Raw genomic sequence first — 16,142 nt, forward strand, 5'->3', positions numbered from 1 at the left:
GCTGCTTTTACAAAATTGAAATTGGCGTCAAATTTATCTGTGTGCAGCCATATATGTGAGAAAGGGGTCATTGCCAAAATATATAAAGAATCATACAACTCAATAACAAAAAACAAAGAACAAATAATTCAATTAAGTCACTGGCAAAGAATCCAAATAGATATTTTTTTCAGGGAAGACACACAAATGGTTAACCGGTAAGGAAAAGGTGCCCACATCAGGGAAATGCAAATTAGGACCACAATGAGGTATCACCTCACACCTGTCAGAATGGCTACCTACCAGCCCTCAAAAGGGCAAGAGAAGTGTTGGCGAGGATGTGGACAAAAGAGAACTCTTATGTACTTGGTGGGAATGAGAATTGGTGCAGCCTTTACGGAAAACAGTGTGAAAGTTTCTCAAAAAATTAAAAATAAAACCATCGTATAATCCAGTAGTCCCACTTCTGGGTATTTATCCAAACCGAATTAATCAGTATCTCAAAGAGAAACCCGGCCTCCCACATCCACTACATCAGGATTCACAACAGCCCAGATACAGAAACAACCTAAGTGGGGTAGACAGATGACTAGATAGAGAAAATGTGACACATTGAAATATCGTTCAGCTATACAAAGAAGGAATTCCTGCCATTGTGGCAATGTGGATGGACCTGGAGGATGTTATCGAAAGTGCAATAAACCAGGCAGAGAATAATAAATACTGTATAATCTCATTTATGTGTAGAATCTTTAAAAAATAATAACAACAATAAGGTTGAGCTTGTAAAAATAGTAGAGTTGTGGTCGCCAGGAGCTGGGCGGTCGAGGGAAGTGGGAGACGTTGGTCAAAGGTGTGGACTCTCAGGTAGAGGGTGAATAATTTCTGGTGATCTGGTGGGCGGCTCCGTGACTGTGGTTAGTGAGACTGTACTGCATCCTCGGACTTGGCCGAGAGAGCGGACCTCAGCTGTTCTCAGCACACACACACAGTTGCATGGTGATAGAAGGGTTCGAAGACAAAACCTGTGTGTTTTATGACCCAAGCACATATGACCACATGGCTAGAAAATAGTTACTCAAAACTGTATTAACATACTCATTAGCTAGGAAAATATCCCATCGAGGAGCAGTATACTGTCTGTGTGCATTATAATGAAGTAAGGGATCAATTATTGAGGGGACATCTTTAACATATCTTTTGCTGACAGGGATGATGAGCAAAAATATTTAGCTCCTGCCGTCCTAGCTCGTCTCCAGCTTTCAGATCATAAAGAGGGACACACGCCTGACACTGGGGCACCATGTGGCTAGTAGGTGACAAGCAGTGTGAGCTGGTCAGGGCCCTGCATGGAATGTGAGTTGTGAGCACTGATGAAGTCAGCAAAGTTTAGGTAAACACTGCCCCATGGCCTTTGGGTGACCTTGACCCTGACTGCCGTTTACCTTTGGAGATACAAAAATCCAACTTTGTTCCATGGCAGAACCTTCCACGCTGCCTTTCCGGTGGTTTTGTCTGTTTGTGTTTTTGTTCACAGATTTTCGTGGAGCCAGTAGAGTAGTTTATGGACAGACGGGACTCACCTGGGGCTGCGTTTCTCATGGACGTGTGGCCTTGGGCGGGATCAGGGTCAGACTCCTCAGCCCAGGAATGCAGGTGGCACTGAGTGGCAGCCTGCAGATCAGGGCAGGCGTTTGCGGTCACTATGTGGCTCTGTCCCCAGCACGGTCGAGCAAAGCCCCGTTGCAGCGGACTCAGAATTCAGACACACAGAAAGACAAACGAAATGGCCTAGAACAAACTTTCTTCTTTTGAATGAGTAAGAATTCCAACAGTGTAAAGTGCCGGAGGGTCTCAGGAAGAAGCTGTACATCCAGCAGGCACCGTCTGTCACTGAAGGAAATCCAGGCCCTTAACCCAAATGACAGGATGAGCCTACCACACACCCAGCCCCGCAAGGCTCCCCCGTTCCCTTTCTCAAGTGGCTCCCCGGCTGCCTGCCCCGCCGAGGGGACACTGTCCACTGTCCCGAGTGGAAGGGGCGTCTGCCGCGTGATGGGCTGGGTGTTGGACTTACACCACAAAGCAGAAACACCGCAACAGCAGACGCTGCCGCCTGGACGTGGAGCTGCCGCCTGGACGTGGAGCCGCCACGGTTAAATCTTTTCTGCCAGCACTCGCCGAGGCCGGCTGTCCTCGGGCTGCTGCAGGGGCGTCTGGGAAACATAGAGGGCAACACACATTTAAATCAACCCCAAACACGTTGCCTTTTGTGGTCCTTATCTGTGAAGACGCCTGACCCTCTGCACACCGCGTGGCCGTTCAGGGCGAGCGGTCTCCGCTGTGTCCTCGGGACCCAAAGCTTAGCTTCGTTCTCTGCATTCAGACTTCACAGGGGTCACATCGCCTTTCCCACTTGCTCACCCCGTCCATTCGAGCCAGCACACCTTTCCGCAAGACTTCATCTATATTTAACATTTAAAAAAACACCCTGTTCTGAGTGTGTGTTGTGCTTAAGACTTACCCACTTCACTCCCCACGAGTTTTAAAGTAAACAGGCGTGGTCTTGTTCGTGATACGAGATATTCGACAAGTACCAACAGTTACACACACACTCACACTCACGGTTTGACAAGAATAAGAAGTCTGAAAGGCAGTTTGACGTTCTTTTCTTCATCAGAAGACATGTTTAGTAGCTGGGAGTGATTCGTGTGGGCAGGGCTGGTTCAGACATCCCGCGGCCTTTACAGAACGGGGCACCGGTGTCCCGAGGGGACGCGGTCAGGTGACCTCAGGGCAGTCAGTGCGGAGTGGGGATCACAGCCTACATCTGGGACCTCGGTCTGTGGGTGGCTCCCAGAGGAGGGGAGAGGAGACTCCAGGCTGAAGGACACTGCTGTGTCCACTGCTAGGAGCGGCTAGCTTCCTTCTCTCTAAAGGGACAGCTGCCCTGCAGACTGACGGAGCCCACGGGGACAGCAGCGACAGGGCCAAAACTCAAAGTCCAAATGTTACGTGTTTTCAGCCCTTTGGAGTACGTGGAAGCAGTATTTACTTTCGGTAGTACGCTGTAGCAGCATGAAGTGATTGCGTTTTCCTAGTATGATATTATGTGACCTTTCACACTCAGATGAGTAGAAGCAGGAGTCCCATGCGCATTACATGTTAGGATACGATCTTTAGAGACTGGCCGTCGGAACGGTGATCATTGACATCCCCAGAGGAAGCTGTGCCCCAGGTTTATAACCCAAATCGCATCGTGGCTCCGTGAAGACCCCAGCTGCAGGGGCCTCCTGCAGCACCCGCCCTGGGAGGTTAGACCCGGGCCCACCTGCGGATTCGAGCCGGCATCAGATTTAAACTCTAGCTCTAGAGAAGGGCATCCGCGGCCTCTTTCCTAATTAGTTTTTCACAATGGGGTGGGGCATTCCTTAGCATCAGGTCCTCACTTTCTCCTCTCCTCTTCCTCCCTCAGACCCTCCCCTCGTCAGCAACCACCAAGGCCTCTTGCTGTCCCCACCCATAGTCACCCAGCATCACCCTCCAGGGGCTGCAGGAGCCAAACCCCGGGTCCAGCCAGGCTGGTGTCAGGAGCAGGCCAGCCGGGAGCGGGCAGGATTCTAATGTATAAAATGATAAACTCGGAGTGTCCACAGTCCAGACGTCAGACCTTCAGTACCTTCAGAACCCATCCATCATCCGGGTAATAACGGGAGTGAGAGTCATCCTGCCCCACACTAGTGTGTCCCACTCAAAGCCACCTGAACGCCGCTGTCCCCAGAAACCTCAGGGCGATTGTCGAACTCAGGTGTGTGGGTCCCCGAGATGAAGGAAAGGGGCAGCCAGGTAGAGAAGTGCATTGGCAGCAGGGATGTGCCAGCCTGGCTTCTGCATGTGATAGTCCCCGTAAGTGGCCCAGGAGCACCTGGCAGACAGGGCCTATGGACAGGCAGGCCTGTGGGGCGTCAGCGGCTGCCTTGGGGACGCTGGGGCCTGTGGCCTGCGCTGTGTCGAGCAGCAGACAGAAGTGGGGGAGCTGTTCTGGAAAACGGCAGGTGAGAGCTCTCGACTCCTCCCGACTTCTTGTTTCTGGGTCACCCCAGCAGCCCAGCTCTCTCGAGATCTCCAGGACAGAGGGAAGTCGTGGCAGGGAGAGAGGACGAGGCGGGAAAACCTGGTTCCCAGCCTCGGGGGCTCCCCTCTCCCATCTCTAAAGCAGTGCCCTCCAACCCCCCAGGGAGACACGTCCGAGGAGGAAGCTGTGGTTTCAGCTTTCTACCTCCCAGAGTGAACCTGCCTTTCCCGGGTGAGGGAGCAAACGCGGCCGGGTGCACATTCTTCAGGGCAGAGCATTTTAATTATGACCAGTTTAATGAGTATATTGCTTATTTAAGGAAAATCCCTGTGGTTCCCTGACATGCCTCTATGGCACAACTCGGCGTTGGAGTAAATAAGACTTCACGGCCCGAGTCCGGCAGGAATTCACTTCTCAAGTGACCACAGGGAGGGAGAGATGCGTCTCTGGAAACGAGACCAACCACGCAGCCGAAGTCGCTGTCAGCGGGCCCAGAGTGTGGTCTCGGCCCCAGAGGCCCGCGCCTGGCCCAGCCGCGGCACACCCCAGGCTTCGGTTGGCCCGAGGCATCTTGTCTAGACCATTCTGCGACGGGGTGTCTGGTGGCCGTGTCTGAAGTTTTTCAGTCCTGAGCGTCCCTGGAGCTGCCTCCCTGCAGAGCGTGTTTTCTGCCAGAACAGCACCCGTGTCCACTGGGAGCTCAGTTTACACGGCTTTCCATCTAGAACCGGCACTGTCAGCCGGCCATCTCCGTTCCTGGGCGGGTTGGGAGGGACGTGGCTCACGTAATTAATTGTTGGCTGACCAGGGCCAGAAAGCAGAGGTGACAATTAAAATTCAAAGGCTGGCAGAACGGGAGTCCGAGAATTCCAACCTCCCCGCCCGGTGGGCTTGCCCACTCCTGTCCCCAGCCCAGCTGGTGCCCCAGGTAACCTCAGTGGGGTGGCACATTTCCGAGGAGGACATTTGATTCCCGGCCGTTCCCTTCAGGTGATTCACATGAACTCATACTCTTTTTTGTTTTTTCTTTTTGCTCTTAACTGATCTGTGCCACAATGAACTGGTTTTGTCCGAAGCAGACAAACTAGATTCCCCAGGGACTGCGCCGATCTCAGTCTCTAAGAAAGAGCTTTCTTTCCCCCCAAGTTGCCAAAAGGACAGGTTCGCTCGCTCCCTCCCTCTGGGTTGCCCAGGGCAGTCTGTGTCTGGGACTGCTGTCGGCTGGGGACGAGGGAGGGTCGTCTTCCAGGCCACCTGTCCTGTTCCTCCTCCACCCTGGACCCCTCACCCCATCCCACCCCTGTTCTGGAAGCACTGAACGTTGCCAGTTACACCTGGCACCGCACACTTCTCTCCCTCAGACGCCCAACCCGCGCGCCGCAGGTCCCCTGGGCCAAGGATCCAGGCTCTGGCCAGTAGCAAGGACCTGGCCGTGCTAGCTCCACCCCCAGCTCAACCTTAGATGACCTTGAGCAGATTCCTCAGCATTTACCCCTGTGTGGCCCTCCCTCTGGCGGGTGCAGGATAGAAAGCCTCCCGGGAGGACTGAGAACCATTTTAAAGACAGAGGAAGGGCCGTGTTTGTCCAGCAGGAGTGGCGTGGCTCTGCACAGAGAGGGCTTGCATTTAGCCACACAGGACACTCCTCTAGTGCCACATGCATGGTCCTGGCTTCCCCGTGGGGACCGGGGCTCAGGGAGAGGGAAGGGTTCCCGCCTCACTCTAGGTGGGTCAGACGACAGTACGCTCAGTGTTCAACACAGACGCAGGGTGCCTGTCGTCCCAAACCTGCGGACACTTCATCTGAAGACGCCAGGCTGCAGCCCGGTGTCTGTCGGTGCCCAGGGCATTGAGAGTGACACTCCTTACAGCCTGGCTGCGGGTCCTTGTATTTCCTCGTGGCGACGGCCCTTCCGTTTTCCCTCCAGGATCCTCCCCACTCCATCCTCAGCCCTCCCCTGTCCTGGTCCTCGGTGCTCTGCTCCCCGTCCCTGGTGAAGGCCTCCTCTGACCCACGGGTGGGAGTACCGCCACCCACCCTGCCACACACTTGTACCCTTGTTTCCGAGCCTCTTGGAGACTGAACGGCAGCCCCGTAACACGCCCAGATCAGCTTGTCCACATACACCTCCCGCCACCTCACTCTGACGAATCAGTCTCTTCTCACACACCCCAGGGCTGTCCCACCCGTCCGGTCCCCCCACTTCACCAGCCCTGTCCTGGGGATTCCCGGCGTGGCCGTCTCGGGGCTGCCCCCGCTGTCGTTCATGAGGATGGTCGTAACTGCTTCCTTCTCCCTGCTCTGCCTTAGATATCCCCCCCCACGGTGTCCCCAGAGCCATCTCGGAAATGGCCCAGGAAGCTGGGAAACATCCTGACCCTGGCCCCATTCCCCGAGAATCCGCTCTGTACCATCTGAGATGGGCTTACGGGTGCCATCACCAGCTCTCCGGTTGGCCATATGCAGATGGGAACACTCCAAAATGTCTCAAAATGCCAATCTGGTCACATTAGCAGCTCCTGAATTTTTTTTTTTTAGGTAGCCCTGTTTACCTGCAGTTCAAAACAAAACATCTGAAGTCAGTGCACACCTGCGCACGTGGGCATCCACTCCTGCAGCCCATGGGCAGTATTCAGGAACCGTAGTTGTGTGTAACAGAATGTGTGCACAGCGGTACACGTGTTACTTCCCTCCTAACTGCACAACATGCCCGGCCTAGTCACCAGCTTCCTCTGTCTCGCCTTTTCCTCTCCTCCCCACAGTCCCCGCCCCTGCACGCCCTCCACCTGAGACAGACACCAGGTCACTGCCACAGACAGAGCGTCCTCTTGAACTCAGTTGGGTTTGAGGGCTTAACTCTTGGCTACATGCATTTTCTCTTAGTTTTCCACCAACTTACAGGCAGTTTCTTTAGCTTCGTGAGCTCACATTTGCTCAGCCCGGTGCTCAGCACACCTGAGTGTACGGCGGACAGCTTCCGGGAGCCTCAGAGCCCTCTTCCGTACCCTGCTGGGCCCCTCCGCTCGGAGTGTGTGTTCGCCCTTCATGATGGGTTTACTCCCCAACACCCTGAAACAAACCCGAAAGCTGACTGAGGTCCTTGGCCACCAACAAGTGACTCACAAAACGTGGGAAGCCAGCTAGGCCCGGGCAGCTCGAATAAAGGCGTCTTGTGATTCTCTAGCAATTTGGGCAGTTTAAGAGTTTTATGGGAAGCTCATGAGTATTTTCAGCATTTAAATAAAATCATCCTATGTTTACATGTAGGGTGGCACCTGGCAAATTAAAGGGCTTGTTTGATGTCATAGTCGGGAAGCAGCGACCAGAGCTTTTATATCATCCCTAAGATCCACATTTTGGACCTGAAAATCCATCTCCACTAATTTTCAAACCAGTGATAGTCAGGATCCAACTCGTTTGCAGAAAACCCCCTCGGCCTTGTCACTGCACAGAGTGCTTTGAACATGGGAGATGGCCAGAATGGAACTTGACCTCACGCGTCTGCTGCGGCTCCCCTTTCACCTGCCGCCAGAACTCCACGCGGTGGTTGTGCCTGCCACAACTAACTGCCAGGCACGTTGGCCAACTCTCTGAATCAGCACGGAAAGTTTTAATGTCAGGTTCAGCTGCAGGTCAGAAGTCCGTGTTCCCTCGGTCGGTCTGTCGCCCGATCCTCGGATGGAAAACCGTCAGCTCTTGGTGTGGAAACAATTTTCTTGAAGGCGATATTTGTTGAGTGACTGAGGGGATGAAAAGGCACAAATTGCATAAGTGTGAAAAAGACTTGGGTGTTTCAGTTGGCTACAAGTTCAATATGAGCCAACAACAGCGTCACACGGAGGGCCGAGTTCGTTAATAAAAGTACAGTGTCCTGAATTCAGAAGGTAGTCATCTGGCCATGCCCCGTGCTGCTCAGGAGGCATGTGGCCTGGAGTGTGTAATTCAGGGCACATTTTAAAGGAACCACAGCGAGCTGGACTGTGTGGAGTGGCGTGGGGCCAGGAGGGCAGAGGGTCAGAATCCATGCAGAGAGCAGTTGAAAGCGTGGGGGGCGCTGAGCACTGTGGACAGGCTGAGGGGCTCTCTGACTACTGTGCTTAAGTGTCTGAGATGCTGTCATCTGGAAAAGGAAGGTCGACTTACTCTGCTGTCTCCGGAGTCCAGAACTGAGACAAAAGGGCCGTGAAGTTAGAGAGAGACAAGTTGCAGAGTGACCCAAGAGAGAACTTCAGCAGCAGCCAGAACAGTCCTAAGATGGAAGTAGCTGTTCGAGAGTGCCTCACCCTGGAAGCCTTGGAGCTTAGTCGGGATGGGCCGTTCACAGTCTCTCTGTGGAGGGGTTGCTGCTGGTGCTTGCTAGGAGGGTGGGCTCCCGGCCCTGAAGCAGCTCTTACTACAAGCATCTCACAAATGAACAAAACTCAGGATTTCAGAGCAGCCCTTTCATGTACACTGAGGTCTGTGGCTCGCACTTCTCTGTAACCCTGTTAAACAAACCACCTACTCCTCCTCAGGCGCTACCAAAAACTCTAAGGGTGTGGGTTAGCACAGAACTGAAGTTTGAGAGGAGTACGTGTGCGGTGGGTGTGGGTACACTTTAGCATTTTATTGGACTTCATTTGGCACCGACACATGGGTGCAAAATGCTGCCCTTCTCTGTGGTTGGGTCAAGTCACTTAATGGAACATCTTCTGTATTTGATTTTCTGATGCCCGGTGAGGGTGGAGCTGGAAATGTTGGTGATCCTGAGGTCTGCTCTCTGGAGTCCACTCGGTCAGTAGCCGTGGAGGGCTGATGGCGTCCCGGAGAGGCCAGGAGGTGTCCTCCCACCTCGGGACTGTGTTTCGTGGGAACCCTACTTCATGAACACTGCAGAGATCCGTGACCTGGAAGCTGAGATGTCCTCTTCACTAAACCAATGTCTTGTTTTAAAATACATGAGCAAAGTTGCTTAAAAGCAAAAGGTGGTTTTGTTATTAACCCAACCCGGGAAAGCAGAATATTAAACATAACATCTCAGTTAAGAATCTAACTTGGTAAACATTGATTTAGTCAGCTCAAAAATATGTGCCCAAAGGGCTCTAGCCAAAAAATGAAAATCAGGAAGAATAAGGTGGGCAGCGGTGGCGGGGCTGAAGAAATCAGGAAGAACGGGCTTGTCTGCCCTTCGTTTCTCTGTTGGGCTTGGTGTGGCCTCCTGGGGGTTCAGATTTGTGGGTGGATGTGGGAGTCCCGTGAACACTAATGCAAGAGACTGAATTGAACAAAGGATTAAATGTCACTCTGAAATTCTGGGGTCCAAGTCTTCCAGCCACAAAGACCATAAAGCAAGTCCTCACTAATCTTGTCTGTCCCCTCCGTGGCAGGCGGAGCACTTTTTGGGTCACAGAAAGACTGAGCAGAAGGTACAGAGAGTTGCTGTACCCCCCTCTGCCTTGCTCCCGTACCAACAGGCCCCCTTGCATTAACACCCTGCCTTAGCATGGCACCTTTATCTCAACTGATGAGCCCATATTGGTAGTTGTTACTAAGTCAAGCCCAAGGCTCACTCTTGGTGTTGTATCGGTTCTGACAAATGCATAATAATGTCATGTGTCCCCCTGTTACAGTGTCACACAAAATGGTGTCAGGGCCCTAAAAGTCCCCTGTGCTCCACCTGTTCATCCCTCCCTTCCTCGAACTGCTGGCCACCGCCGACCTTCTCCTAAAAGTGTTTATTCCTATGCCCTGTGTTACAGCACGCTTACCATAATGTGATAATGTGAAACTACTTAGTTTCTCGTAGGTGCTCCGTCCACATTTGTTAAATAAGTATTTGCATGAATGCATGAATAATCAGAGTTTTGCAAGATTGCTGATCCATTACATCATCACTGGGAGAAAACTGTGTTCTCACGGAGATGTGCTGAGTGGACACTGGACATGTAGTTGACCCAGATAACGTCGGAGTGGAGGCGGGGCTGGAGACACAGAGGCCGGTGTTCACCTCCGGCCCAGCTGGGCCTGGGCCCAGGAGCGCAGGCTGCTGTCGGCACCCTGGGCAGAGACTGGCAGGGGTCCCCCCACACCACAAAAGAAACGTAACTCTAATTCGCGTCTCTTCTTTGGAGTTTTCTCACCTTTCCAGGTGAGAGCTGGACGTACTTCCTGTCACAACAGTGTCATGTAAATTCATAGGGTTTTATTTCCTTAAAACATCGGACTCCGGTTTGTCCAGAGGCTGTTCTCTTGGGCCAGTTTGCATGGGTCCCCGATAGTTTGGTTTCCACGAGGGCTTTGGTAGTTCTACCCAAAATCATTTTCCTCTTTTGGGTGATTTCCTTGAGGTGTTATGCAAGAAACGAAGGGACTGCAGTCTCACAGTGAATGAGTTTCACAAGGGAGGCTGCTTTCTAAGGCCCCACATTCCGCAAGGAGAGTGTAGTAAGTGCCGGCAGAGAACAGCCTTGGCAGCCCTGGCCGGGTGGCTCAGTCGGTTGGAGCATCGTCCTGAACACCGAAGGGTTGCAGGTCTGACCCCAGTTGGAACGCACAGGGGAGGCAACCTATTGGTTTCTCCCTCACATTGATGTCCCTCTCTCCTCTCCTCTCTAAAATCAATAAACATATCTTTGGGTGTGGATTTAAGAAAATCCACTTTGTAAATTGACCTTTTCTTAGTATCTTTTCCACCCCGCTTTGTCTGTAGAATAGCAGATTACTTCTAGAACCCAAACTCTAACAAATATCCTTTCATAAGTACAGCCCCCTGTACTTATTGCTCGCTATTTTGCCTTCTTTCCAAAAATCACTTTATAACTTCTCACCCCGTTTGGGGAGCCTTCAGTGGTTAGGGGCAGCAGGCTGGTTGAGGGTCGACACCAAAATCTGGAAGATTATCTGGGCCTGTTCTCTCTGGAAAGTAGACAAGTAGGATTTGGGAACTCAGGCTGCTGCGTGTCCTAGAGGGAGAGAGAGGCCTGGGCTTTGCAGCCAGGAGGCCCGGGCTCAGTCCCAGCTCTGCCAGTTACCAACTGCGACCACGTGAGCCTTGCAAATGCTGGGTCTGCTTGGTTGGTGTAGCATAGGAGCTCAGCAAATGGCCATTTTCAACTGTGCTGCACGGACAGGCCAAATGGACTGTGAGTCAACTGCAGCCACACGTCTGTCTTCCAGAGACACCCTCACTAAGAGGACTAGGGCTTGGGCGAGGCTCCTTGTGCTGTTGGAACAAGGTGCACACCATCGCCCAAGCCCCATGCAGGGGGCTCTCAGCGACCACCCTTCCGCCAGCTGTGTTTGAGTAGAAAACAAGGTGCCACTCCGTGAATCATGTCCAGTGAATCTGGGGGATTTTGCTTGCTGCCTTGAGCCAGCCACATGGGGTGGTGGCCTCTTGTGTGAATGGGGATTCTGCCTTTTGCGCAGGGGGCGTGTGCAGTGTGTCTCCCAGGCCCCAGGCCTGGGGAGGCTGCGGCCCCTTGCACACCAGCCCACCCACAGAAAGGAAAGCAGTCATCCAAGTGGGGCTGGCTTTGCTTCCCACTCTTTTCAGCTGCTTTCCATGAGACCCGATACACACAACCTCAGCCGCGTCTCTGTCAGGACAACTCTCCTGTTTCCCTGCACACTTCCAACCACAGAGGCCGAGGAGGCACACGGCTCTGCTTTTATAACACGGCTCTCCCTTACTGCTCTGAATGTGCACTTCCTCAGCCAGCCCGACTGTATGAGAGACAAACCTTCCCCTCCCATGGACAATGGTCTCTAAGGATGTCATATATAAATCACTGTGTAAATATAAACATCTCTCTCTGTGAAACTCCATTTTCCATATGTGGATTTTTGGAACCAAGACAAATGGAACTTAGCCAGGAGACTGAGAAAAGGTAGACTAGCTATGATCTAACCTCCTTAACCGACCAGGCAGTTTATAAGGACAGACACGTTTTATGCGGCCCCCCGAGGAGGGAATCTACTGAAGCATCGAAAACACCCAAGTCACTAATGGGGTCCGGCTATTGGGGGTGAGTGGCTTGGACAGTCTCCCTCAGCAGATCCAGGGCCCAGTCTGTACTCATTGTCATTCTAGGCCAGGATGGGGGGGAGGAGGGACTGTAAACTCTACTCTCAGTTCCAGGAGAGAGGACAGACCTGGGCGGGGGGATGCTAAGTGACCCCCATTACCCAGGAGAGGAGATAGGCCAAGGAACCAACGAAAACTCAAAAATCTGGGCTTCAGAGCAAGGGAGCTGGGAGGCTGGAAGCAGAGGTGCGAGGGTGGGGAGGGAGGGAGGGACCGTTCTAGAACTTGGTCCCAGCCCCAGCCCTGGCAGCTCCTAAGACGTGGAGGAGAAGGAAACTCCATTTCTGATTTAAGATTCATCTTCAGAGACATGGCTGGGCACTTGGACACACTGTCTCTTGCATCTGCGCTCTGGCTTCAAAGGCGTGTGAATAATAGTTGGAGGGGGATGCAAGGAGGTGGAAGGTGCAACTGAAAAGTGGAGGACTCCCTGCCCCAAGGACCCCTTCTCTACCCTCAAGCTAAGATCATAGTTCTGGATACAACTTACAAGTGACTGTGGATTATCGTTGCTCGATGCCTTATTGCTTGAGTGGACATGTGTTTTCTCCATCATCACTGCCCATTTGCATGGAAAACTGAGCACGAGCTTCTAAGGATAGTTTGGCGGTACTCCTTTCCATTCTGTGTGTGCCACCTGGAGCGTGTCTGGCGGGCAGGCAGACAGCCATGCATTACTGTGCGTTCACATTGTTTTACACGGACGTGTTGTAGGGGGGATATTGTTCTGAATTCCCAGTTGCCTTCTTTCTCCCCAGTTCTTTGGAAATATCTCACTTAGGGCATCTTTGAGAAGCTCCTTATAATGTATCACTGTGCTCTGAATTTGAAAGTGTGCTTTTAATACAAAGTTCGTGGAGCCCTCCTGGCTCAGATGAGAAGAATCTCTCTACATTGTGGGGACTTTTTCTGTGCTAGGAACTGGGCTTTACACCCCTCGTGCCCTCATTTGAAATTAGTCTGCTGGAGAGACGTCATGGTTTTCGCTCTTTCACCGTCGTGAGAAGGAGGACCGGAGAGGCAGAGTGACTTCCCCACACTCACAGAGCCCAAACCCGAGCCCAAAACTGGGAGCTGCCAGAGTCCTTTGCTCCAAAGCCCCACGTCACACCTCCACCATCCCTAGCCGGGGGTCCAATGGAAAGAACAGACGGGATCGGGTTTCCAGCAGTAAGATGAATGGAAACATCTCTGCCCAGAAACAAGGAGGACTGGCTCCATTCACCTCCTCTCCTTTCCATCCTTTTCGACCCTGGGCCAATTTTCTCTCCCCCTCGCTTCCTCCTTGATCCAGCTTGAAACCTCTTCCCTGCTGAAGTCATCAAGACCTGGGCCTTTGCTTCGTTTTGTCCCTCAGTTCAAATGCAGCCGCATGTGCCGAGGCAGTTTGGAATTCTCCGGGCGACTGGGGGCAGGGGGCAGCTGTGGAGGGCTTGAACGTGTGTGTTGGAGATGAAAAGACCAGGTGTGGGGACAGAAATGAGCAAAAAAATAAGAGGGTTTTTTTTAGTGAAGGCTAAACCTACACTTATAGAAAATATTCTCTTCCCTTGAGACCCTCTCAGCATGCTTGGCCCCCGGCACACACAGGGGCTGTCCTCAGACTGGTGGGCGGGCTGGACCACGCAGCCTCAGCCAGGCTCGTGCCCACCCAGACGGATGTGCTGACCGCAGCTCCGGGAAAAGCGAGTGGACAGAGCGATGCACGAGGATGAGTTATCAGAGAGCAGAGCCCAGGATGGGTCAGACCAGGGCCCGTCAGGATGGGAGCTGATCCTCCTCTCGTTCTGGGTTGTAAATTCCAATTGCTCTTCTTGAACTAAACAGAGACCTAACTTCGGGCAGTTGTTCTTAGGGTTCTTTGCCGGTGCTGCAGGATTTTCCTGTTTTTCTACTCCTTTCACCTCCACACACAGCCCTCGTAGAGTTAAACATCCAAAACGAGAAACAAAGGCTAGTTTAGTAGATTTTTGTCATTTGAATTCTACTGTCCTTACTTCTAAGGAAAACCAATTTTTCCTTAATTTTTAAACCTCCTTTGAAACTGGAAGCTCTTCTACATCCACAAGGGGTGTAAACATCTGGGCAGCCGCAAGAAGAGACACTGGAGAAATGACCTAGCGAGAGAAAGGCTGCTTAGCAACCCAGAGGCGGCTCTTCCCATTGACCAGAGCTCGCCTCTAGCTCGACGGCAAAGGAAAGCTCAGGGGGCAAAGGCTGGGAAGAGAAGGCACAAGCCTAGTCGGCCAGGTCATTTGCATGACAGCAAATACCCCCACACACCAGTGGCCCCAGGAGACAGGCGTGTCCCGGCATGGCCTGGTCAGCATGACCCCCACGAAAAGCGTGCCTCACGTGCCATACCACACACCAAGTACAAAGGCATTGGAAGTCCTACAATGAATGGTTTCAAACTATTTATCCAGAAGCATTTTAAATAAGCATTCTGGGGGCTTACAGAAGTTTCCCTAAAAGTGATCTGGAAGGTGACATTGCTTGGTGCTGGCTTGATCCTTCATAAATGAGAGGGCCACATGGAGATTTCCCCTCTGCCTTCTCAGAAATGCAACTCTGGACTTCCTTGGTCTTGCTGCATCCTGGGCTTTTAACGTCTCAACGCTTAGATGCTCTGAGGAAGACCCCTCGGGAGGTGGAGGGTGGGCGAGGAGTAACCTTTGCCGCTGACTCCTGTGTGCATGGGAATCAGGGCAGGCCAGAGACTCACCGCGCTTCCCAAAGCCTCCAACTGCTCATTCCGGGAGGGTGCTTTACTCACTGGAAGTGTCTGGGTGACCACAGACACCTCTGTAGCCTTAGAAAGATCAGTGCTATTTTAAGATGAAGAGGACAAAGCAAAAGCTGACAAGCCGTTAAAGACGGACAGCCAGTTTCCCATTGCTGAGGGTATTTACTGAGAGGCTCTTGTTGCAGAAGGAACAGGACAGAGCTTGGGACAGTGGCACCGTGAACCGCACTGCAGACCTGTTGAGCCCGGCTCGGGGAGGGCTGTCACCACAGCCAGCAGTGGCTCAAGGCATCACCAGAAGGTGTCGGGGGCATTAGGGGACAGGAACCATGGTTCCCTGCCTGTCCTCTCCACTAACACGTCTTTGGTTTTGCTTCGTTTTTATTTTTTATCACACGTAGTGGGGGTGATATTAGTTAATAAAACTATATAGGGTTCAGATGTACAATTCTGTAATACATTGTCTGTATAGTGTGTACAGTGCCCCAAGTCAAGTCTCTTCCCACCACCATTTATCCCCCCTTCACTCTCTTCTACCTCCCCCTCCCCCCTTTCCCTCTGGTCATCACCACACTGTTGTCTGTAGCTGGGTGGTCTTTGCTTAATCCCTTCACCTTTCTCACCCAGTCCCCTCTCCTTGACCCTGACAGTTGTCAGGCTGTCCTCTGTATCCGTCGTCTGTTTCTGTTTTGTTTGTTAGTTTATTTTATTCACTAGATTCCACATATGAGGGAAACAATACGGTACTTGTCTTTCTCTGAGTGGCTTATTTCACTTAACATAATACTCTCCAGGTCCATCCATGCTGTTGCGAAGGGTAAGATATCCTTTCCTTTTATGGCCAAGTACTAGCCCACTGTGTAAATGTTCCATAGCTTTTTTATCCATTCATCTACTGATGGGCAATTCAGCTGCTTCCAAATCTTGGCTACTATAGGTAATGCTGCAGTGAATATAGGGGTGCATACATTCTTTCTGATTGGTGTTTCGGGTTTCTTCAGATATATTCCAAGAAGTAGAATTGCTGGGTCATAAGACAGTTCATTTTTATTTTTTTATTTTTTTTTAATTTTATCTAGTTATTTTTCAAGTACAGTTTTTTGTCTATTTTTCCCATCCCAGCCTCCCCTGCCCCTTGCTCCCCACCTCCCTCCCATTTCCTCCCCCCCCCCTTAGTTCTCCTCCCTGTGTCCTTCCTATTTGTTCCTCCAAATCCCTCCCCCCTTTTTCCCCTTAACTTCCCTTCCTTCTCCCCTCTGGTCACTATCCCCTTGTT

At 52.0% G+C, this 16,142-nt stretch overlaps 1 protein-coding gene and 1 long non-coding RNA gene across 3 annotated transcripts in view; one reads left to right on the plus strand and one right to left on the minus strand.

Moving 5' to 3' along the window:
• The window catches only part of EGFR (epidermal growth factor receptor), a 140,053-nt gene that overhangs the window by 21,310 nt on the left and 102,601 nt on the right, over positions 1-16,142 (plus strand). The gene's annotated exons all lie outside the window — the stretch shown is intronic.
• Positions 663-2,965, minus strand: LOC119057340 (uncharacterized). Its single transcript, XR_008390885.1, has 4 exons — positions 2,605-2,965; positions 2,057-2,195; positions 1,563-1,890; positions 663-1,004 (listed from the first exon to the last, which is right to left on the minus strand). It is a non-coding gene; the product is annotated as an uncharacterized LOC119057340 (long non-coding RNA).

The sequence above is a fragment of the Artibeus jamaicensis genome, unplaced genomic scaffold (assembly GCF_021234435.1).
Source record: "Artibeus jamaicensis isolate MK-2021 breed Jamaican fruit bat unplaced genomic scaffold, CSHL_Jam_final contig_1016, whole genome shotgun sequence".
Lineage (NCBI taxonomy): Eukaryota > Metazoa > Chordata > Mammalia > Chiroptera > Phyllostomidae > Artibeus > Artibeus jamaicensis.